The 23,910-nt window shown below is 45.4% G+C and overlaps 1 protein-coding gene and 1 pseudogene across 4 annotated transcripts in view; one reads left to right on the top strand and one right to left on the bottom strand.

Annotated features, from left to right (window-relative positions):
* The window catches only part of LOC146811879 (sulfotransferase 1B1-like), a 368,180-nt gene that overhangs the window by 181,827 nt on the left and 162,443 nt on the right, over positions 1–23,910 (top strand). The window lies entirely within an intron of this gene.
* LOC146811880 (GTP-binding protein 2 pseudogene) lies at positions 20,863–22,840 on the bottom strand (annotated as a pseudogene).

Raw genomic sequence — 23,910 nt, 5'->3', positions numbered from 1 at the left:
ACTTGAGGACCCAGGGATAGGAAAAGGTTAAGGGAGGAGAAGGTGACTTGAGGGCGTAGGGGATGGTAGAGGTAAAGGGAGGTGATGGTGATGAGAACTCAGGGGTAAATAGAGGTAAAGGGAGGTGTGAGTAACTTCAGGACTCAGGATAGGCAGAGGTAAGAGGAGGTGACGGTGACTTGAGGCTTTAGGCTTGAGGGGTGGGGAGAGATAAAAGGAGGTGAGGGTGGCGAGGGCTCAGGGGAGTAGGGGTAAAGGTAGTTGAGGGTGGCTTGAGGGCTCAGGGGTGAGTAGAGTTAAAGGCAGGTGAGTGACTTGAGGGCTAAGGATGGGCAGAGGTAAGAGGGGGTGACAGTGACTTGAAGCTTGAGCGCTCAGGGTCGGGCAGAGGTAAAGTGAGGTCAGGGTGATTCGAGGGCTTGGGTGGCTAGAAGTAAGGGGAGCTGAGAATGCCCTCAGGGCTTAGGTTTAGGTAGAGGTAAAGGGAGGCCAGATGACCATATTCCAATGGCCATGAGTCAAGCAGGAATTACTGGAACCCAACTGTAGTGGTTGTACTCCTGATGTCCCAGAGGCCAAGCTATTATGGGTTCCGAGCAATTGGGCTAAGTGCCCCTTCAGCACTCGACTCTCAGCGGTAGTGCAGATTGAGCAGTCCAAGGCTTCTAAGGAAGAAGGTAGGTGAAAGGTGAGCACAAACTCACAACTGAAAACACATCTAGCCCCCCAATAAATGATTGTCCAGTGAAATACTTGTTTATATATTTAAAAAAAAGTATTTATCTACAAACAGACAGTATAATAAATATGTCTGCTGTTCATGGTGCTTCTCCAGTGCGATGAGTCTTGCCTGGTCCTAGGGTTAGGTCACTGATGCTCCTGGATAATAGAGTTGAAGTCTTGCTCTTTATCTCCATGGGCCATGGCCTGTGGTTATTGATGCCCCTCTACCTCCTTCATAGCCCATCTCTCCTGGCATACAGGTAGGGTTGCTGCAACACAAACAGGGCAACAGCCCTCACTGTTCACCACGGCCCCCACCTGGCATACAGAGGTCACAAACAAGATGACGGCTGTCTGAGGATCACAGACATCTATCAGACAACAGCCCTTCGTCTCTCACAGTACAGCACAAAGGGCACTAATCCTTATTCTTCTCCCTGCTCCTACCTTCTAAGGGGGTCTCAGACTTTGGCATATGGATCAGTAGCCTAATCAGTACAGCGGTCCCAACAAACCAGAATCTCACACTCCAGTACTGGGATCCACACAACATGATCCCCACTGGACCTCCCTCCCTCACAGGACCCACTGTTTTTGGGTCAGGCAGAAGCTGATGCTACAGGCTCCAGATGAGTGTTTTGACCCGCTTGGGTGATATCATCTCACTCAGCCTGGAAGACTGGTAGACCCATGGTCCCCAGTCCTGGTCACAACAGGCAGAGCTTGTGTTGCGTTTCTCCATGCTGATGCATAGCTTCAGTTTGACAACTTCTGAGTCTCGGGATCCCGTTTTTATAATCCTTTTCCAGACACACTTGTGATTTAGTGACTCTGCATTTGAAGTTTGTATTCTGGGGCTTGCTCACTTTGAAGTACCCACTCCTTTGTTGTGATTTTCCTCCATAGAGCAGTCTATCACACCAGTACAGTCTCCAGTCTTGATGGGCCCAAACACGGGCCACCGGAGTGACTAGACGTTCACACTTGGATGTCAGCCTAATTCATATGTGCTTAAAAAGGTTATCAAAGGGCCCCAGCCCTAATCTTTTTGGTTTTTTTATCAGCCCATCTTCTTCCTCAGATGTGCCCTGGCCTCTTTGACCAGTGACCTCCTTTCAGAATCAAAGAGTTCACATTTAAGTGCACTGAAGAGACTGGCTCTTTCTTCTTTCCACGTGTATCCCACCAGGTCTCAGAAAAACATCCATCCACAAATCTGTCTGGGGGAACCTCTCCTGCACAAATACTCTGACATACACACGCATTCAGACGAGCACAGTCACAAATGTACTGTAGCCAAGCACCGATACATCCTAGCACTCTCAAGCAACATCATGTACTATCTCCTATATGATTTACCTTCCTGCAGGCACACATACATCCAAGCTTTCACACACGACAGGTCCCACTATTTCTCCTGCACTGTATCATCTCTCAGGCACACGTACTTCCTCGCAAACACACACAATCAATCGTGGTATTTCTCATTTACTCTACCATCATTTATGTACTTCCTTGCGTTGTACACAATCCAATGCAGGTCAAGGGATTAGTTGAGTACACAGCAACAGAACCTCTTGGAATAAGCCAGAAAGCACTACTCTAGTGACACGGACACATAGCTCTGTTCACTCTACTGATTACTAAAAACTGGTGCCCAGATTTAAGAAGCCCTTGTATTGCCACTGTGTCATGCAGTTTGTGTGACTGTGTGGCATAGTAAATCTGGAGTAACGCGAGTCACTGCCTTACGTTACTCTGCATTGGGAAGCGTTCCATGGGTGGAGTATGGGTGTTCCCATGCATCCACCCAAGGATTTTAAAGCATTCCCAGATTGACTAAAACTAGTAAACCTGAGTATGTTTCAAAAATGCTACGCCTTAACCCCTTCGGTGCTCATGATGGAACGGTTCCGTCATGAGCGTCGGTTGAGCTGTGCTCATGACGGAACCGTTCCGTCATGACCACGCCCGCGCAAGAAACGGTCAGCGCTGAGCGGGAATCGGCGCCGCATCGAAGGGGTTAACAAGTGAGGCATAATGAGGAGAAATATGTTTATTTCTCCTTATTTTTCCTCTTTCTATGTTTACTGTATTCTGCAAAGCCTCAGAGGATTGTTTTTGTGCAGGAAGGTGTTCCTTCCAGCACAAAAACAATTCTGGCTGTAACACAGGTATGTGTATGGTATTGCATGTTATGGAGGCATATCACATATGAAATGCTAACAGCACGCACACACATGCACATAGGTAAGCACCGTTATTACTATTTGGTACACTTTAAAAAACATGTAGCTTATGTTGGCTTTCCCAAATTTGGTAAGAAGGCAGCACTTCACGGTGTGGCATGTCATCGCCTATTATTGTATAGCATATTATGGTGCGAGTAAGGTATGGTATGTTATTGAGATGTATCACCTGTAAACTGCTAGCAGCATGCATACAAATGCACTTAGGCAAGCGCCGATATCACCAGTTGGTACATGTACCTTATGTTGTCTTTCCCAAATTGGGTAGGAAAGCGGCATTACACAGAATCTGACCTAAATGAGGATGATTCATTAACAAATTCACACTGTGTTGTTCTGTGGCTCAGAAAAGACTGGCTGGTGAAAGGCTTACTGGAAAGTGAACTTATGAAAAATCTGGAAAGCAAATAACAACCCAGGTAAACATTGGGCCGAATACAAACAAAAAAAACAAAGGGGCTTATAGGCAGCTAAATAACGAGACAAAGTGACACAGGAGTTTGTAAAAAGAACATACAAACAGAAAAATGCACAGTCACCAAAAAACAAAGTACCACATTCCGAGCACATGCAGTGTGAAAGAACAGTAATCAAGAAATTAATAAGTACTTGGTCCATGCTCCAGGGAAGAAAACAAAAACACTGAAACAAAGTGAAGTCTGAAGGCACAGATGTGCTCACCAATGAAAAAGAAGAAAATAAGAATGACAATGAAGCAAACCAATGGTAAGTTATGAAAGAGCGAAAACCCCTTTTAAAAGTTTTTTTTTTAGAACCTATGGATCGTCGAAAGCAACAGCACATGTGCGCTGTCTTAGACTAGACCTAAAAAGCTATTGTTTAAAACCCTCCTAAAAAACACTGAAATTCATCAGTTAAATCTTACTGAGATAGCTATAACTTGTGCCTCCACCATTCGCTACGTATGACCTCACAAATTACATCATCTGTGACATGTTAAATGGCATAATTGATGAATCACTGATGACATCCCAAGCCTCGGAAAATAATTACAATGTTACAAACGTGCATGTTCTGTGACCTGAATGGCCCACTCTACCGAATTGTAATGGTCCTAAACAATGAATTTGTCTAAAATTGTGTGATCCTGGGCAAATATTTTACTTCACCGTTCCACCTTTTTCTTCATTATCACATATAAGAGCACCTTCAAATATGTGAGTTCAGCATGTCTGCTTCACAAAAGCATTTATTTATTTATTAGTTTAAACATTTGCCCCATGTATAACAATGATCAAGGCCATATATAGGGTACACCTGACCACTGAGTTTTTAGTTCACTAACAGCATCATCATCAGGGGTTGGGTAGGAATGTTTCTCAGTTTAAATAAATATATTACTAAAGTATGATGTGGTAGTGCATTGTCATTTATAGACATCCGTTTCCATTTAAATGGCTACAAAGTTTCCCACCGACATTCGGTTTTACTGATAAAACTATAGTTTACAAATGATAATATTTGGAAATTGGGTTTCAGCACATATTTATCATTAGCATGTCAACAAGTAAAGTGTTCTGATTTGGTTTAATCCTATTAAACTACTCGTCTCCATCACACTTCTGAATTTCAAAAAACGTGCTTCCCTAACCGTATATTTAGTTTGAAATAGTGTATTGTTCACTTATAAGCTACTTAAATGCTGTGTGTTAGAAGAAAAACTGCCATCCTACAACCTTTCATTTTACACTTGCTGATCCACAGCACGATTGTCAGACAGTTCCTTTGACAAAATCCTTTAACTTTGCGGGCGGATAAAAAAAAAGTAAATACCAATTTCCAGGAAGAAAACAAGCAACAACTTGCGAGAAGACCTAAGCTGACATTTGACCTCTGTCTTGGAATGCACAGCAAATGAGACAAGATAAAAACGAGTTTTAAATGCTTCTTTAGTGCTCATTCACTTTTTAAATGAACAGGACACTTGTTCTTTCCCACCCAAGCTCCCTCACCAAAACAGACCAGTAGGCCCAAAATGTAGCTTGCGCTGCTAAAATCTGCCTTGCCACAGGGAGTGGGCGGGTAGGTTTTTCAAAACCTGCATCTCAAATGATATCATTGATGAAGTCACTGATAACAAAATAGTAATATGCAGCATAGAGTTACTGAGCATACATATCTGAGTCTATAGCATGGAAATAGCATATGTCCTGAAAGCAAGTATGACTGTGCTTGTTGAAAATGATATGTTGCTCTGTTTACAAATCTCTGAAGTTTGGGGTTCACATATTACACTGTGTTCAACAAGATAAGTGCTAAGTGTACCTGATGTAGCTTGCAGAGGTGTGCTTCGAATTAGGTTGAAGCTTAAAGCCAGTGACTGTTTCAAAACAAATCCGTGAGAAAGGTCAAAGCTTCTGTTGACAACAGGTTATTCACCAGTGGATATTGGGGCACCTGCCTCTGTTAAAAAGTTTTAATACGGTGCCTAGATAAATTCTGTGTAGTGAGGATATTTATAAGGTGTGGATGTTTACTTCCAGAATGTTGCTGAAGAATTTGATGTAGTGCACATTGTTGAATAATGTAGCATGCAAGGGTGTACCACTTGGAGGTGGTTTATCTCACACTGCTCTTGTAAGCATGGCTTAGAGGTTGTATGCCACTGCTCTTATTTTAGCAATGACTGTATTATATTTTAGTAAACTATGATGGGTTGTACATAGGGCCTGACAGAAGGTGTCTTTTGAGTAGAAAAAGTATACCTGTCAACCTCTTGACGTAAAATTGGGGGCCATGTGAAGTCTTGATGAGGGTACTCTCATTAAGGTGAACAGAACACAGTCAAGAGACTTACAGGAATATTTACTTAGATTTTGCACAAAACATGTTTTACCCTGGAAAACCACACAAAAGTAACGCAAAACAGGACATAACTCTGCTTTTTAGTACTTAGGGGCCGATTACGATGGTGAACTTACTCCAGTCCGTCCGCCATCGTGGTGGTGACCGGGACTGTCCGCAATACATGCAGCGGTTCTGCACACCAAATTAGGATGCGACTGCCTTTTGCACTTTAACAATGCGGCAGGTGCTGCTAACTGCAGCATCTGCCGCGGTTTTCAAAGTCCATGTTGTGCATTTCACTGCACTACGTGGCAGGCACCACACGGTGCCTGCCACTTGGTGCAGTAAAATGTTGGGGGGTACCATGGGTACCCCCCAGACACAAGGGGGGCCCGCAACAGGCCCCAAAGACCAATGTCCACCAGCCTTTCAATGGCGGTTTACCCGCCACGGAAAGGCTGGCTGAAGACAGCATCGTAATTTGGCGGACGGTGCCTGCTAGGCACCCCCACCATTTTATGGATGCAGACCGCACCACCAGGCAGTCGGAACACTTGCCTGTGGCGGTTCCGTGGCGGACGGTCTTTGCGTCCGCCACTGTCGCAGTCTGGATTCCTCCGCCATCATAATGTGGCGGGGGGAAATCCCAGTACGATGGCGGACGGACCGCCACCGCATGGCTGGTGGTCACGGTCCTTCCGTCATCATAATCAGCCCCTTAGTGTTCCATGGATAGTGCATGGGCATTCCCATGCAGCATACTAAGGTTTTTGCCACAAAAACCTATTTACTAAAAAAAGCAGACAGGGTTTTGCATCGAAAAATAGCGCACATTTTAAATGGGCGTTAACACAGAGAATGTTTTTATTTCTCCTTTCCTTTCTGACTTTCCATACAGCACACATACAAAGTGGGAAAAGTTTTAAAGTTAGTCTAAGCATAGTATTTTGTAAGGGAAGAGTATCCTTCCAGTACAAAACCTATGCTAAACTCACTCAGACACGATTGAACTATGGTGCAAAGGTGTGTGCGCCGCGCACAGCAGGAAACGTCTGTGCCAGCATTAGGTAGAGGGGAGGAGAGTGCAGTATCTGTAAATATCAGTTTCAGTCTCTGTAAATATGGCGCTCTCCTGCTCGATCCTTCTCACGCAGTGCAGCATTTTTGGCTAGTGTGCTGCGCTTTGTGAGTATTCAATAAATCTGGGCCTTCCTGTGGTGAATTACTTCACAAGTCATATAGGACGATGTCATAATGACTGCATAATGTCATCAGTGATTTAATCAATAATATCATTTGAGATGTTCCCATTGATATCATCAGTGATGTCAATTTAGATGTCATTAGCGATGTCATTTAACATGTCAGTAATGCAATATGAAAGTCATAAACAGGGCAGGGCAAGGGCGCAAGATATAAAATTAGTGCATTAAACTCTAACTGGTGTATTTCAGTATTTGGGGGGGGGGGGGGTTTAAATATTATTTTTTGTCGTGTTTCAACACCTTACTAATACATCATTTCAACCATTGTTTTTTTACCCTGAATTTCTGTTCTTTTTTAACATGAAGTAAGATCTTATAACCATACCTAACTATAAAATCACTTTAACCTTTCGGATTTGTTGATATTATTTGAGATGCCATGAAAGATGTAATATGTGAGGTCATAAGCAGTGCATTGTGGGGGTGTGAGTTATAGTTAGCTCAGGTAACTATAACTGCTGATTTTCTATAGTTTTGTGTGTGTAAAGTCTGAACCTAAATATAATCTTCATGTAACCTTTGTTTTTTTCACAAATTTCAATGTTTTTTTTAAACCTTTATTTTCGTTTCTTTGTGACATGATAAACAGTACAGTATCCCTCTTTTACATTCTTAGCCAAGTACAGGATACACCATTACTTGGTACCTTATGTTACATTGCTATTACAATTAATACTTGAATGGGGAACAATTTAACAAGCCTTAAAATGGTACACTTGGACAATCACATTTCTCGCAGACCCCATCCCATCACCGCCCCACCAGTTTTCTCAGGTGTTATCCTCGAATTACATACTGTTGGACTGCATCTGCCCCTCCTGGGATACACATCTCACACAGGCTTCGCAGCTACAATTATGTTTAGCCAACTCCAGTGCTGTCCTGACCCTCCGTGTTTGATTCTGCGGCGGCTCTACGAGTGAGGTACATTTGGTATGGACCCCAAATATTCTTCGGTCTGCATCGTGTTGGTATGAGTGCTTTATAATTATCGTATTGAGTGTTACGATATGATAGATCGGTGCACCACTCTTTAAGTGTGGGTACTGGTCCTCTCATCCTTCTCATAGCTAGTCTTCTTTTAGCTATTAATATGCCCAGCGCTATCAGTTTTCTAGCGCTTTTAGGTAATGCCTTGACGTGCCCAAGCAGTGCCACTTATGATGTCGTGGGTATATGAGTCTCCGCCAAATCCTATAATGCCCCTATACCTTCAGACCAATATTTGTGAATGGCTGGGCAGTCCCATGCCAGATGTGTAAAATGTGCCCCTGCCGCCCCGCATCTATCACAGTTGTCGTCCTCTCTGAACCCATATCTATGTGACCTAGCCGGTGTATAGGACACTCTCTGCAATCCTTTGAAATGTCTGCCATTCTGTGATACAGTTTCGGTGCTAGCGCAGCAGTACAACCACTGTTCAGCCGTTATATCTACCCCTACTTCGTCTCGGCATTCCTGTAGGGCCTTCACATGTGTAGGGTTAATACCCGATCTAATGAGTAAATATAGCACCGATATTGCTCTCTGCAGTGAGCTTGTTTGTAGTAAGTATGTCAATACTGCATATTCCGGTGGCTCCTGCATACTATCTCCCAGCACATCTCGGAGTGCATGCCTCGCCCTCTCGAGTTGGGTAGCTATCTTTGTTGCGTCCTGTAATTGGTTCCATTTCTTAACCACCCCCTCAGTGAAGTAGTCTCCCATATTTCTTATTTTTACCATGTGCATTGCGTGTAAGAATGCCTTGTCCCGTTGGCTCTGCAGCCACTCGCACCACTCTATAGGCAGTTTTGGGAAGTATAACAATTCGGTCTTCTGCAGACCTGCCACTCTATGAGACTGGTTTCTTGTAGTTCCTACAGGATCTATGACATGGTATTTCCTGTGTGCTTTCCCTATACGGTATTCTTTGGTAATGGGATTGGAATGTTTACAAAATAAAACAGCAGCCTTGGGAGAGTGATCATTTTCATGAGCGATATGTGCCCTAATAATGACAAAGGTAATCTGATTGATCTCTGAATCACGTCTGTGAGTTTCTGTATGGCCCTGCCATAGTTTTCCCATACCACCACTTCCGGGTCTGTATGAACCTGCACTCCCAAGTATCGTATGGGATCTGAGGTCCACGTTATCGGATAGTCCGCCTTGTGTGGGGTGGTATTTGTAGTTAGTGGATACACTAACGACTTACTCCAGTTTATTTTAAGGCCTGAATGATGGCCAAATCGTTCCACCTCCTGTAGGATAGGAGTTAAGTTACATTCAGGGTTACGCACATATAGTAAAGTATCATCTGCATACGTGTGTAGAGGGAACTGCAATACGCAGTGGCCATGATATTCCCTCAGGGCGCAGGCAAGTGGCTCAGCTGTAAGGGCATACAACAGGGGAGAGAGCAGGCATCCTTGTCTGGTACCCTGAGTAATATTTATGGGGAAAAGAACAGCCCGTTCACGTGTATCTGCGCAGTAGGTTCTGCATATAATACCTTAACAAGTTGAATGAACATCTCCCCAGCCCCAATTCGTCTAAGCACAGCAAATAAGAACTCCCACTTCACTGAATCAAAAGCCTTTTCGTGGTCCAGGAATACTGCCGCAGCTCTGATTGTTGGATCAAGGCGATTAATTGTGCTACAAAAAGGTATGTAATTTACTAGTGAGCGACGTGCCCGGTGCAAATCCTGATTGTTTGGGAGCAACAACAAAGGGGAGCAGAGGAGCGAGTCTGTTTGCCAGCACCTTTGCATATAATTTCATGTCAGTATTTAGCAAAAACAGTGGTCTATACGATCAACACTGTTCCGCTGGCTTACCTGGCTTTAACAATGTGATTAGTATTGCTTCTCTCATAGTAGGGGGCATAACACCATCTCTAGCCATTTCTTCAAATTGGTTTACCAGGTGCGGTATTAGTTGGTCCTGGTATTCCTTATAAAAAGTACCGTGAGCCCAACCGAGCCAGGAGCTTTCTGGCTGAGCATGTCTTTAAGCACAGCAATAATCTCAGTTGGGCGTAGAGGGGCCATCAGCCTCTCCCTGTGAGCGTCTGCAAACCAGCTAATTTTAATATATGCTAAGTATTCTTCTGCTGCTTCCTCTGAGCTCGAGGGGCGGGATGTATAGAGTTCTGTATAATATTCACAAAATATATCCGCTATTTTTGTTGCGTCGTGGATCAACGCTCCTTGGCCGTCAATTATTTCAGTTACTTTGTTTACGCCTTTTGCTGATCGAGTCACTGCTGCCAGGGTGGCGCTGGGTCTTTCGCCATATGCCCAAGTGATTCACCTCTGCTAGTGCTTCTTCGTTATATTCATCTATCTTGTTTCTAATGAGGCCCAGCACCTCCGGAGTGGAGGCTTTCAGCGTTTCCTTCTCTAGGTCAGCTATTTCCGCTTCCAATTTTTGTAATTTTCCCCTAATTGAGTGAAGCACTCCAGAGTGTTTGGACATGACCACTCCACGAATATAGACCTTAAATGCTTCTCAAATGGTGGCCACCTTAGGGACGCTGCCAATGTTACTATTAAAATAGTAATCTATTATACGATACTTCATGAGAAAAATGTAAAAACTGGTATGTTGTCTTTTGATATGGTTGAAGTCTCTGGGTCACAGAGCTTCGCTGGATGTGTCTTTGACGAATAAAATTTGTTTACAAAAAAAAAATAGTAATCTATGTCCTGAGAGTTCTCTTCCCTAAACGCCGTGTCCAGCAGTGAATGTTGTGGGAAGCGCCACTTCCAGGCCCTGCGTGTTATCTCATCTAGTTGTATCTGCAATCTAACAGGGGAATGCCCTGAATATGTATGGGCCAAGTGTTTGCACTCTAATATGTGTGAGACTAGGTCTCGTGTGGCATACCAGTAGTCAATGCGCGTATGTATATCATAGGCTGATGAGTAATGAGTGTGCTCTCTCCCCTGGGTGTGGCGATAGCGCCATACATCAAGTAGGTCATCTGCCTCCGCTATTGCAGCCATGGCCTAAGCTGCTGCTGAGCGTAGTGGGACTGGGCCTTTTGAGCGGGGAACAACCTTTACAACGCAACTTTTACAACGCACTACCATTACAACGCATTTTTTACAACGCATAATCCATTACAACGCATGATATTACAACGCATGACACTACAACGCATTTTTAAAAACTACCATTACAACGCATTCCATTACAACGCATAGTACCATTACAACGCATACAATTACAACGCATAATATTACACCATACTATCCAACACTTACCCTACTGATGCACCCCCTGGAGTTAGAATAGTAATTTTTACCCCTATACTATCCAACACTTACCCTACTGATGCACCCCCTGGAGTTAGAATAGTAATTTTTACCCCTATACTATCCAACACTTTCCCTACTGATGCACCTCCTGGAGTTAGAATAGTAATTTTTACCCCTATACTATCCAACACTTTCCCTACTGTTGCACCCCCTGGAGTTAGAATAGTAATTTTTACCCCTACACTATCCAACACTTACCCTACTGTTGCACCCCCTGGAGTTAAAATAGTAATTTTTACCCCTATACTATCCAACACTTTCCCTACTGATGCACCCCCTGGAGTTAGAATAGTAATTTTTACCCCTATACTATCCAACACTTTCCCTACTGATGCACCCCCTGGAGTTAGAATAGTAATTTTTACCCCTACACTATCCAACACTTACCCTACTGTTGCACCCCCTGGAGTTAGAATAGTAATTTTTACCCCTATACTATCCAACACTTTCCCTACTGATGCACCCCCTGGAGTTAGAATAGTAATTTTTACCCCTATACTATCCAACACTTTCCCTACTGATGCACCCCCTGGAGTTAGAATAGTAATTTTTACCCCTATACTATCCAACACTTTCCCTACTGTTGCACCCCCTGGAGTTAGAATAGTAATTTTTACCCCTACACTATCCAACACTTACCCTACTGTTGCACCCCCTGGAGTTAGAATAGTAATTTTTACCCCTACACTATCCAACACTTACCCTACTATTGCACCCCCTGGAGTTAGAATAGTAATTTTTACCCCTATACTATCCAACACTTTCCCTACTGATGCACCCCCTGGAGTTAGAATAGTAATTTTTACCCCTATACTATCCAACACTTTCCCTACTGTTGCACCCCCTGGAGTTAGAATAGTAATTTTTACCCCTACACTATCCAACACTTACCCTACTGTTGCACCCCCTGGAGTTAGAATAGTAATTTTTACCCCTACACTATCCAACACTTACCCTACTGTTGCACCCCCTGGAGTTAGAATAGTAATTTTTACCCCTATACTATCCAACACTTTCCCTACTGTTGCACCCCCTGGAGTTAGAATAGTAATTTTTACCCCTACACTATCCAACACTTACCCTACTGTTGCACCCCCTGGAGTTAGAATAGTAATTTTTACCCCTACACTATCCAACACTTACCCTACTGTTGCACCCCCTGGAGTTAGAATAGTAATTTTTACCCCTACACTATCCAACACTTACCCTACTGTTGCACCCCCTGGAGTTAGAATAGTAATTTTTACCCCTACACTATCCAACACTTACCCTACTGTTGCACCCCCTGGAGTTAGAATAGTAATTTTTACCCCTATACTATCTAATACTTACCTTAAATGTAATTTAATATTATGCGTTGTAATGGTATGCGTTGTAAAGGTAGTATGCGTTGTAATGGTAGTGCGTTGTAAAGGTATTTTTTAAAAATGCGTTGTAGTGTCATGCGTTGTAATGTCATGCGTTGTAATGGATTATGCGTTGTAAAAAATGCGTTGTAAGTGCATGCGTTGTAATAGTGTGCGTTGTAACGTCATACATCCCTTTTGAGCTATCCAAGTCCGGGTATTGCACACAATTAAAGTCGCCCCCCACAGTGTGGGCATCGCTGTGTATGTAGCAATTTTGTTATGCAGTGCTCGATAAAATGCAGGGTCATCATAGTTAGGTCCATATGGCGGCAGTGACCCACAACGTATCTACCTACCGGGTCCATTTCTAATGTCTGTAGTTTGATAATTGAGCCCTGTTTAACCCATATTAATACTCCTTGTGCATGTGACGTGAATCCAGCTGCTACACAATCCCCCTTCAGTCTTCTCTGCGTAAGCAACCCTGTGTTAGTTGTGAGGTGGGTTTCCTGCAGTATTGCTACATCGATTTGGTGTCTATGCAAGTATGATACCACTTTGCGTATTTTGCTTGTATCATTCAAGCCCCTAACATTCCATGTTTAGAAATTTAGCATTGTCCCTCGTACATCATTAGGGTGATTACTGCCATTGTGTCCACTCATAGTATATAATCACTTTCACTGTACCTTTGCTGCTTCTCAAACTTTTTTCTAATCATGCTCACTGGGCTACTTTTGTCACATACTTGCACATCCCCCACCTACGGCATGCCCCCCAAACTTCGACATGCTTTTCTTGTACCCGCTTTTACCCTCCCCTGTAAAACAACTCCTCTTAGTTTCCCATTTAAATGTGTGAAACACATTGGGAGGAAGGTGCCCAACAGCTTATTAAAGCCCCGTACACACAACCGTCAAGTTTCTTATATCTAATCTATTACCTTAGCTATGACTTAATCTAGTATATTTAGAATACTGTAACACATCCCGTACATACATAGCTCCTTCAGTTCTTTATCCTGAGTGTCAGGTCAACCTGTGTTCAAATACTTCAGTGGCCTCCACTCTTAACAATAATATATCATGGTCTTATGCTTTAGAAGGTCTTTAATTCTGCCTTACTTGTGAGAATGGACATGTAACACTATTTTCCACTGGTTGCCTGCTTGTCCGTTCCAACAACTCTTGCGCTGTCCGAGTGGGAGCCTCACCTCAATCAGTCATTTTGATCCAGTGCGCTAGGGCTTTGCCCCTTGGCTTTGTCAACCTCTGGTATCTGCCTACTGTGCTTGGCCTTAGAGAGCCCTCTGTAGATTGTTGGGATCTGAGTATATGTTTGCTTTTCCCTCAAGTGTGACCTTCAGACGAGCCAGATTAAGCATTGCATATTCTATTTTTAAGTCTCGTAGCTTCTGCTTTATTGGAGCAATTTTTTTTCTCGCCTCTTGCACTTCTATAGGGAAGTCGGGGTAAAGTGATATTTCGGTTCCCTCATAGCAAAGCGACTTCAACTCTCTTGCTTTCGGTAGTGCTGAGTCCCTATCTCGGTAGTTTAATATTCTGGCTATGAGTGGACGTGGAGGGGCACCAGGTGGCGGTCTAGGTGCCAAAGTACAATGCGCCCGCTCTACAACAAAGACATCGGCAAAGGTGTCCCGACCCACCAGAGTCGTGAGCAATTTCTCCACAAATAACTCCATATTTCCTGTAGGGGTAGATTCCGGCAAGCCAACTATACGCAGATTGTTACACCTAGAGTGTGCCTCCAAATCCTCAGTCTTGAGCTATAGAGCGTCCAATAGCTTCCCAATCTGCTTCCGAGCATCTATGGTTTCCACCTGGTGGTCCTCCACTTCTGAGACTCTGCACTTCACCATGTCAATTCTTTCTGCATGTTTATCTATTTGTTCCATCATACAATCCATGAGGTACGAGAGTGAGACGATTTTCCTATCTATAGTTGAGAGGCTTTTTTGCATTGTTTCCAATATTTTGCGCAATGTCTTCTCCCAGCTCCGAACCTGAAGCCCCTCTCTCTTCAGTCTCATTTTCAACGTCGTCTTCTCTGTTTCTGACTGAATGCGTTGCTCAAATTGCAACCTAGATTGCATTTTATCTGGTTTCCCCATTTTGTCTCTGATGGGTCTTAGAGCGTACTACACCCGCAGTCGCTGTCAGGGCACTCACGTCTGCTCCCAAATCAGGGCGTCGTGTATTCGCCACACTGCTCTTCCAGCCTCCATGTTTGTTGGGGGGGTTTCAGGGGAAATGCCCCAGCAGTGGTCCGCCCTCTCACGCTGCCTTGTAAAGCAGTTGCACAAGCACCTCACCGTGCCAGTACTCCCTCTGCTGATCCAACAATTTTCTCTTGCCACAGCTCTGTTTACGTCTAGCTAAGCAGATGACCACTGAGTTCCAGCTAGGCTGTCTGTCAGCGCGCCTCCGTCTCCGCCTGCACTTCCCACGCGCAGTGGAGCCACCTCTTGTAGAAAACCAACACGTAGGCTTGGGCCCACACAGTAGCCAGGCTCAGTTGCACAGCTTCCTATGGGCTTGAGGGTCCTGCGGGAGCGCAAGTCAGCCAGCGGCTCGGCGCAGTCACCCACCGTCTGCACATTCGCACCGGAAGCATGCCGTATTAAAGTATACAGCTGGGGCCCCTCTTTTCCTCACGGAAGCTCTGCACATGTCCCAGCCGCTCGGGCCCGATCGGACACATAGCACCACACCCCCACAGGCCTCCAGTATCAACAAGCATTTGCAATGCAATAGGTCTCGCACTTGCGAGAGTTTGAGTTCTTGGCATTGTAAATGATAATGCCTTTTTTTTATGTGTTTTAAAAGCCTGCAATGAGTGCATAAACACACACTTTGTAGTTATAGTAGTAGTTGCTTAAGAGAAGCAAGTTGGTTAGAAACTGTCTGTTTTACTGGCGGCTGCGCATTTTGTAAGCAAGGACTATAAGTACAAAGTGCATATTTATATGTGATTGCAGGTTTTTATAAACATAAATAAAAGTTCTTGGTATTTAGAATGCCAATAGGTAAATGTCTCACAAATGCGAGACCTATTGCATTGGAAATGTTTTTTGTGTGTTGTAGGCATTAGGTATTTTGAGATTAACATATGCAGTACAATTGTTGGCTTTAATGCAGAATGGAGTGTGAAAGGCTGTAAGGATAGGGAAATAGGGAGCAATGTAGCGGCATAAAGCATAGACAGTAGCTGCGTATAGCAACATTGGGTTTGATGAGCTTTAGAAAGGGCCGTGATGGAGGGAGAAAAGGAGAGAGCGTGCCGTGAAAAGGAAAAGCAAACACCAGTGCGCAAGAGTACGTGAGACTAACATGAAGCCATTTCCTACGTATCAAGTTTCCCCAGGAGTCAATAAACTAATATTGCCCACCTAAAAAATATATTTAAAAAAAACCCACCACAACAAAATGGTAAATTACATTTTAATTGTATTTTCTGTGTTCAAAATATTTTATTGAATTTTTATTCAAATACAACTAATTATAGTTCACGCTCGGGCCTGTGGCTTAATAGGTCTTTTATTCTGAAGGGCGTGTATGGGGTTTAAACCGGTGAGCGCGGCTGAGAGGGCGCCTCGTGTGATCGCCACACGGGCTGAGTGCAGGCGGTATGTGTTGTGAGTGCGCTGCTGGCGGGGATGGTGCCGCTAGAGGAGGGGGAGGGGTGTTTGCCGCCACAGCCTTTCGCCGCCAGCCCTGTCTCCCGGCGGGAGAGGAGCTGCTGCTGCACAAGGGGCCCGCCGCCGATGGTCATGTGACCCTTTAACGGAACCGGATGGGAGCGGAGCAGTAGCACCGGCAGTAGCCGCTGCCCGCAGTTAGCCGCGAGCACCAGAGCTACGGCAGTACGGAGACCGGAGGTGCGACACGGCGAACACCCTACGCCCCCCAGGTAAGAAGCGCACGATCCCTGGGGGTAAGGCCGCGGCCCCGGTAACGAGACACCACCCCCCGTGGCCCTGGTAACGACACACCACCCCCCCCCCCGACGCCTTGTCGTCCGGTGGTGGTATAGGGGCATCGCTACCTGGTGCGGGAAGCGTCCGAAACCTGTGGTAAGGGGAAGTGGGGGCTGTTGAGAGATTTTGCCCCCCGACGCCTTGTCGTCCGGTGGTGGTATAGGGGCCTCGCTACCTGGTGCGGGGAGCGTCTGAAACCTGTGGTAAGGGGAAGTGGGGGCTGTTGAGAGATTTTGGGACAATATTTGAGATGAGGGGGGGGGTCCTCAACTTTCACAGGGCCTCGGACCAGGCAGAAACCGGTTAATAGGTGTGTAATTGTTGACGGAGGGCGTGTAGTCTCGTGGTTGGAGTAGACAGGCATAGCCGAAAGTGAAAATGCATGCTGGCTTGCGAGGGAAGGGGGACAGGAGATGTGCACGCCGCGTGGCTGTAGGTACGTACACAAACTCAAATCCGCCAAAAGCCTGCGCGTGCACATCTCCTGTCCCCCTTCCGAGGCAAGTCAGCAACAATAGATCTCGCTTGCGACAGCAGCGCTTCGCGCTGCATTCGCAGGCGAGACCTAAAAACTAGCCATGCCGCTCGCTCACCACCTTCTGTGTGTTCATCGACACTCCTGGCCAAATCCGCACAACAGTTATACGGGCACGATTCTGTGACATAGCTCCAGACGCGCCTCACGCAGCAACAGGTAAGCCGCAGCTCCGCCCAGATCAGCTTTGTCTCTGTGCTCCACGTTCCAGTGAGCTAAACGCTTGCAAAAATATTTTTCTGTTTCTGCCGCACAGCGATGTATTAGTGATTCTCAGTAGGTAACAAGGATTCCTTCAGGATAGTTATGACTGTTTGCCCGGAGCTCGTTTATCAAGCTGCCACCTTGAGGCCAGGTAAGCTCTGCCCCCCCATTTCAATGTTTTTTTTTTGTTTTTTTTTTCAAATATATATATTTTATTCAATAAAACTTTTTTTCTGTACATTATATATGCAGATATGTTAAAACATTTAGATAGCTCTGCATTACAAAATGTAAACAACAAACATGGCGTAAGAATGTACAAAATGGAGGAAAGGTGCTGGTCCTCCACAGGAGGCACAGGAACAACAGAATATGGCAAGATTGGAGGGGGTGGGGGTGGGGGCTGGGGGGGTTTGAAAAGGACTAGGTGCTGCTCACAAATACAAACTGTGGGAAACCAATACGGCTCCGTGCTACCACAGCGATGAGGGTGAGCTCCTTGGTACACAAAAATACTATGCTGAAATCGGGAGTGCCCTTCAGCTCGGAGGAAAGCACCGGAGGCTGCTGGCCATCAACAAGCCGCTGCCATGATTAAAACATGCACGGACCAATGGCCATAACATTAGACAGCACCAGTCCCAGGTCACATGACCCCGATGTGATCTTTGATGAGTGATATGGTGATCAATCCAACACACCAGGCTCTGAAATGTAAATACACTGTGGGGACAAGATGGGGAGCAAGTGGGAATGAAACATACTGACATGTCACTCACTCATACACCCATATACACATCCGCACAGACGCAAAAGGCTTACCGGTGCGAATGACAAAAGTTCCTCACACCTGCAAGCTGCCATAATGATGCTCATAACGGTGTTCCAAGTTTAAAACTAGTCCAGCCAAGTGCAACTACCCTCGCTTTACAGCTACCAAGTTCGGGGCTTCTACATAAACAAATTTTGAACGTCCGGACACTAAAATAAAATCACAGCACTGAATGAGAACTGGAAATTAAAGAAACTAACATTTCTGGTTCCTTTGTAAAATAAAACTTTATCTAAAGGATTGCTCAGCAATTTGCATCCATTGCACCACACCTGTTGCCAGCAGACCAAGTGTACGAAATGTTTCCACTTCTCAAGTTAAAAGAACCCAAGGCCATCGGTCTGCTCTTAGGATTACAAGCCCACAGAAAGTGAAAATTAACAACTCCTCGGCTGATCAGCCCACTCAGTCAATAAAAACAATCAAATACAGGGTGAATTTCCTCTGGACTTAGAGTGCAGCTGAAAAACAAAATAATCTTTTCACACTTATTTTAAAGGCAGACGTTCACAGATTTAAACACACAGTATACATGAAGTGAGATAAGAGCAATGGGTTCTAGACCAAAGTATTAAACACCCTTCTTAAGGCTTGATTACAAGTAAAGGTGCTACTTAACCCATCTGGTAAATAAAAATACCACGTGATAGGTTATTTATAGGGTGCAATAGATAACACCTATTACGAGTCTGTGTGGAATACTGTGTGGATTTGGGGTTTTAATTTAATGCACCAAAATCTGCATGTTACAGTAAATACTGTATGCATCCCATTAATATCGAACAAAGGTTGAGTTATTTAATGCATCAGAAATGTTAAATACCTTCAAACTCATAATTTCAACCCATGCATAAACAGGGGTTAACGTATGTGTCCGAATTGAACGAGCAACTCCTAGTCAGGGCCTTAAAAAGAAATACCATTCGATTACAACTGGAGAAGTTAACAGTGAACATCTGGGTTGGCAACTCTGTACAGGCTGGCCAGAGGGGGTGGTCTGGTAGGCACACAAAGGTACCTTATTCAGCTCCCCAAGAGATGTGAACAGAACTGAGGTGGTGGAAGGTGTCTGAAAGGTACCACTAGGAGGCAGAAACAATCAAGAAGAGCAGATAGGTCCAATTGTAGGATACTCAGACCTGTGGAACAGCACCATGGCGAGGAAGGTGGCCAATGAACAAATCATGACTGCTTTGGGGAAGTCAGAGTTAGCAAAAGTGATTTAAGCAGATACATGTGCAAATGAATAAGGATGTAGGAAGACCCAACAGATGAGCAAGAGCTGAACCCTCTAAAAACATGGTCAGTTTGAAGCACTGGTCTGGCAGATAATGGTCTACACTGGCTGGGACAATACAGGGCAGCAAGCGACCAAAAGAGCAACAAAAAACTGGGTAGAGATGGACAGACAGTAAAGGATATACAAGATTCAGAGAAGGAACTACACAGAGCTCGACAAGAGGATAGTATACAAGGACAATGGATACTGGGTAAACACTGTTTGAGATTAAAGTATGAGGGGATAAACACAGATGGGGTAGATTGTTGTATAGAAAGAAAAGTGGGTAGGGCAATCAGCAGGGTTAAAAGGAATTGACAAAGAAAGCAGGAAGGGGAAGAAGAAAATGAATAAGTTACGAGTGAGTGGTCAGACTCCGGTCAACTGAAGGGGGGGGGGGTAGCAATCAGCAGCAGGCAAAAAGGCAGATCAAAAGTATTAAATAAAGGGGACCACATGTGCCAAGAACATGCCTGACGATTCACTACAATCCCAGCACATGAAGTGCAACACCATCTGCTTATAGGGCAGATCATACAGGTTAGAAGTCACCACCCCATGCAGGATGATTTCACACCTGGAAGGTGCCCTGTACAATAAAGGAGATCATGGTGTGAGAAGGAGGAGGCATTTGTGAAGTAATCTTTACTGAAAACAGGGACCACGAGAGGTACGCAGGTGTGGCAGGGAAATAGGAAAAGGCAGGAAGTAGGGGAAGATGGGAAGACTACTCCAAACTCTTACCCCTTCCAAAAAAAAGGAAACAAATCTGATGGGTCTCCAATAATGATTGCAAATCTACAGACAATTCTAACACACAACAGTCAGGAAACATCTTAAAAGGCATAATGGGAGTTCCTGCAGAACTGGATCCTGGGGACACACAAACACAAAGCTCCACATTGAGGCAACGAAAGGCCAAAGCACCACCCACAAGGTCAGCTGGCAACAGGCAGTCGACCAAACCATGCTACCAGTAAAAGAGCACATGTAAAATCCTTCACTTAAGAGAACAGAAAGGCAAATTGCCCTTCAAATTAAAAAGAAAATACATTGCTGTGCAGTTTGCTTTGGGTTAAGAAAAAAAGCTAAAACATCCTTAGTTTTCTTTTTTTAACTAAGTGAAAGCAGGGGAAGGGTGTGGGCTGGGGCCAATGCCGCTGAGCCTGTTCAGAAGGCGCAGGGAGGGGGGTGAAAGGGAGATGCAAGGCAGAAGAGGGTCACATTAGATGATCTCAGAGGCGGTTCAGTTCCTCTTAAAGTCCCATGGGCAACCCATGATGGCATATTCTACACGCATCCACACACAGGGAGAGCGATGCGACGGGGCTGCAACAGCTGTCACTTGGGTAGGAGACATAGCCCAATTACAGGACAATGCTCAAGTCGCAGCACAGTTCTCCGTTCCAGCTTTCGGTCACTGCCTCATCAGGACCTTCAAGGTGGCGTGGTGATGGGTCGCAGGTTGGTGACATGTCCAATACCCTTGGTGACGCCCTCTCTGAACAGCAGCTTGGTGCCTATCTTCAGGTATTCAGGATGTTTGAAAAATCGGAACCGCACAACGGCTTTCTCTCCAGTTCGAAGCTTGTCCTTTCCATAAATCTCTTCGACAATTGCAGTCTGCCGCACGTTTCCAACATGCACAGTCACCTGGAACCCTTTCCGGAATGTTGTGGCATGGAACAGAAGTACTATCTCTGCTTCGAAGACCGAACAGATTGTGGGATTCATCTCTGGACTCACCATCACCATTCCCTTACGCAGCAGGGACCGATCAAATGTCCCCAAGGCCAGAGTAGCAGCTTGCCCTGCTTGAAGAACACGGCACGCTGATCGATTCCTCTGCATACTGCACATCTTCAAGTCCAGGAACTTTCCATTGTCTGTAGGGCCCACTACCAGGCGCTCCCCCTCTCTGCAGATGCCACTATATAGAGTCCCACCAACCACTGTCCCCACATCAGGAACCGTGTAAATCTCATCCACCTGGAACTCTGTTAACTGCTGCATCAGCTCCTCCTGTTCTTTGCAATTGGTTAACGGTGGGAGTATGTTGAGGAACACTTTCAGGATATCCAGGTGCTCTCCTGACACGCTGGAAAGGGTGAAGATCGGTGTGATGTTGGGAGACTGTGCAAACTGCGGCGCGGCGGTGACGGCATCATCGTCTGTGCTCACTAGCATGGGGACCTTGTTGCAGCCTGGTTGTTTCAGAACCCGCTCCAGCTGTTTCACTGTCCGGTCGACGGTGGGCTTCGAGCACAGATCTACCTTACTAACCACGATGAAAAAAGGGACCTTTAAGGCCATGGCTAGGCCAAGATGCTCCCGCGTTGTGCCAGCTATTCCAGTGTTTGCACTGACCACAAGCATTGCAAAGTCCGGACAATAGCTGGTGAGCCCAAAGATGGTGGTCTTCAAGTACTTGTGGTGCCCAGCGAGATCAATGAAGGTGATCATCTTAGAGGCACTTTCACAGATTTCCTCCGCAGTCCGGGAATCGCTGTAATTCACCACCTCTCCTTTGCTGTTGAAACCCAGGATCTCGAAACTGATGCTAGACGTCCTGCCAGACTGGATCTCGTGGAGGTGACGGAAGAGGTTGAGGCGTGCCCTCCCCCGCCCATTGTCCAGCTCTCCTTGGGTGAGAACCCCCAGCAGAGTCGATTTGCCGGAATCAACATTGCCCAGAACAGCGACTCTCAGATCTAGGAACTGCTGGTTGTCTGGAACTTTTCGGACAAGAACCTCAGTTATTTTCCTTGGGATGTCGCTGTCGTAATCCACCTCACGCTCACGAAGGACAGTGATGTCAGCACCGACCTTTTCTGCCATCCTCCGAAGGGTCTTCAGGGATGCTCGCATTTCTTCCTCCGGCAACCCCACCAGCAGCCCGTTGTCCTCCACACCGATCTGATACACCGCCTCGCCGCGGCCCTCCTGCAACCGCCACTTCATCTGGGTCACCAAGTGCTCGAACCGGTACTGAGAAGGGTTCACCAGCTTCAGCTTGTATTCTATGTTTCCTTCTTCTGCCTCTGGGGGCAGACTGGTCGCGGTGCTCTGCCGGTTGTTGTTGGTTCTCCGGCCCCGGCCCTTGGGTACCTTCTTACCCTTGGGCTTAAGAGCGGCGCTGATCTCCAGGCCCGAGCAGAATAGCTCGGCCATACGGACCTCCATGGCGCGGCTCCGACCCCCGGACTCCCCGCCCCCCACCCGGCAGCAGCGGCTCAGTACCGCAGGCATCGGCCCTCTGACACCCGGCCGGAGCCGGGCCAGCGACATACACAAGGGGGGCTCAATGTTTTTTTAATGCTATTTCCTAATTGTAACATCCCTGTAACCTTTTGTTTTTTAGTAAATGTCAGTTTTTTTATATAAATTGTACTACAATTTGACCCATAAGTTTTTTCACTAATATGCATTTTCACACCTTTTTAAATACATTTTATTCACACATTCATTCTTATTATTTATTTGAAAACTAAAAATTAAAAAAGGAAAGTAAGGTAACATATCTAGTCTTTCTATAAATGCAATCCACCAAGTCTTTCTTTTTAGAAATTAATTTAATGGATCTGCTAATCCGTCACAAATCCTTGGACAAATAAGGGGTCTGCCGGTTATATTGCGCACATTCAATTCTAAAACAACAAAACATTTAATACATAAATATGCTGTTGCAATTTCTCTAAGTGGATCACTGCCTGTGTATGGGTGTGTGAGTGACTGTGTTGGTGTGTGAGTGGCTGTGTAAGTGGGTGTGGAGGGGCTGTATTAGTAAGTGTGTGAGTGGTTGTGTCGGTGTTTGAGTGGTTTTGTTGCTCTGTAAGTGGGTGTGTGAGTGGCTGTATGGGTGTGTGAGTGGTTATAAGTGTGTGTGAGTTATGTGAGTCTGAGTGGATGTATGGGTTTGTGAGTGGCTCTGGGTCTGTGAGTGGGTGTTTGAGTGACTTTATGGGTTTGTGAAAAGATGTGTGAGTGGTTGTGTGGGTGTGTAGGTGGTTGTGTGAGTGTTTTTTGGGTCTGTGAGTGGGTGTGTGAGTGGTTATGTGGGTGGGTGTGTGAGTGTTTAAATGAGTGTGTGTGTGTGAGTGAATGTGTGAGTAGGTGTGTGGGTCTGCGAGTGGGTGCATTCTTTTTTAATTGGGGTCTGGCTCCGCCACTGAGCACACAGGGGGTCGTACCGCGTGCCACAGTGAATCCTTGTGCGATTAAAAACAAAAAACTATTTTAGACAATTTGTTGCTCATGAGGGGTCCCTTACAGACAATCCATCAGTCCTATGCAGTCAGGGTACCTCTACCCTGACCCTTTCTATCAGTTTTACATTTTATTTTCACCCCCTGAGAACCGAGTC

The sequence above is a fragment of the Triturus cristatus genome, chromosome 7 (assembly GCF_964204655.1).
Source record: "Triturus cristatus chromosome 7, aTriCri1.1, whole genome shotgun sequence".
In the NCBI taxonomy this organism is placed as follows: Eukaryota; Metazoa; Chordata; class Amphibia; order Caudata; family Salamandridae; genus Triturus; species Triturus cristatus.
Note: the sequence above shows the minus strand (reverse complement) of the source record. Positions and strands in the feature narration are given on the sequence as shown.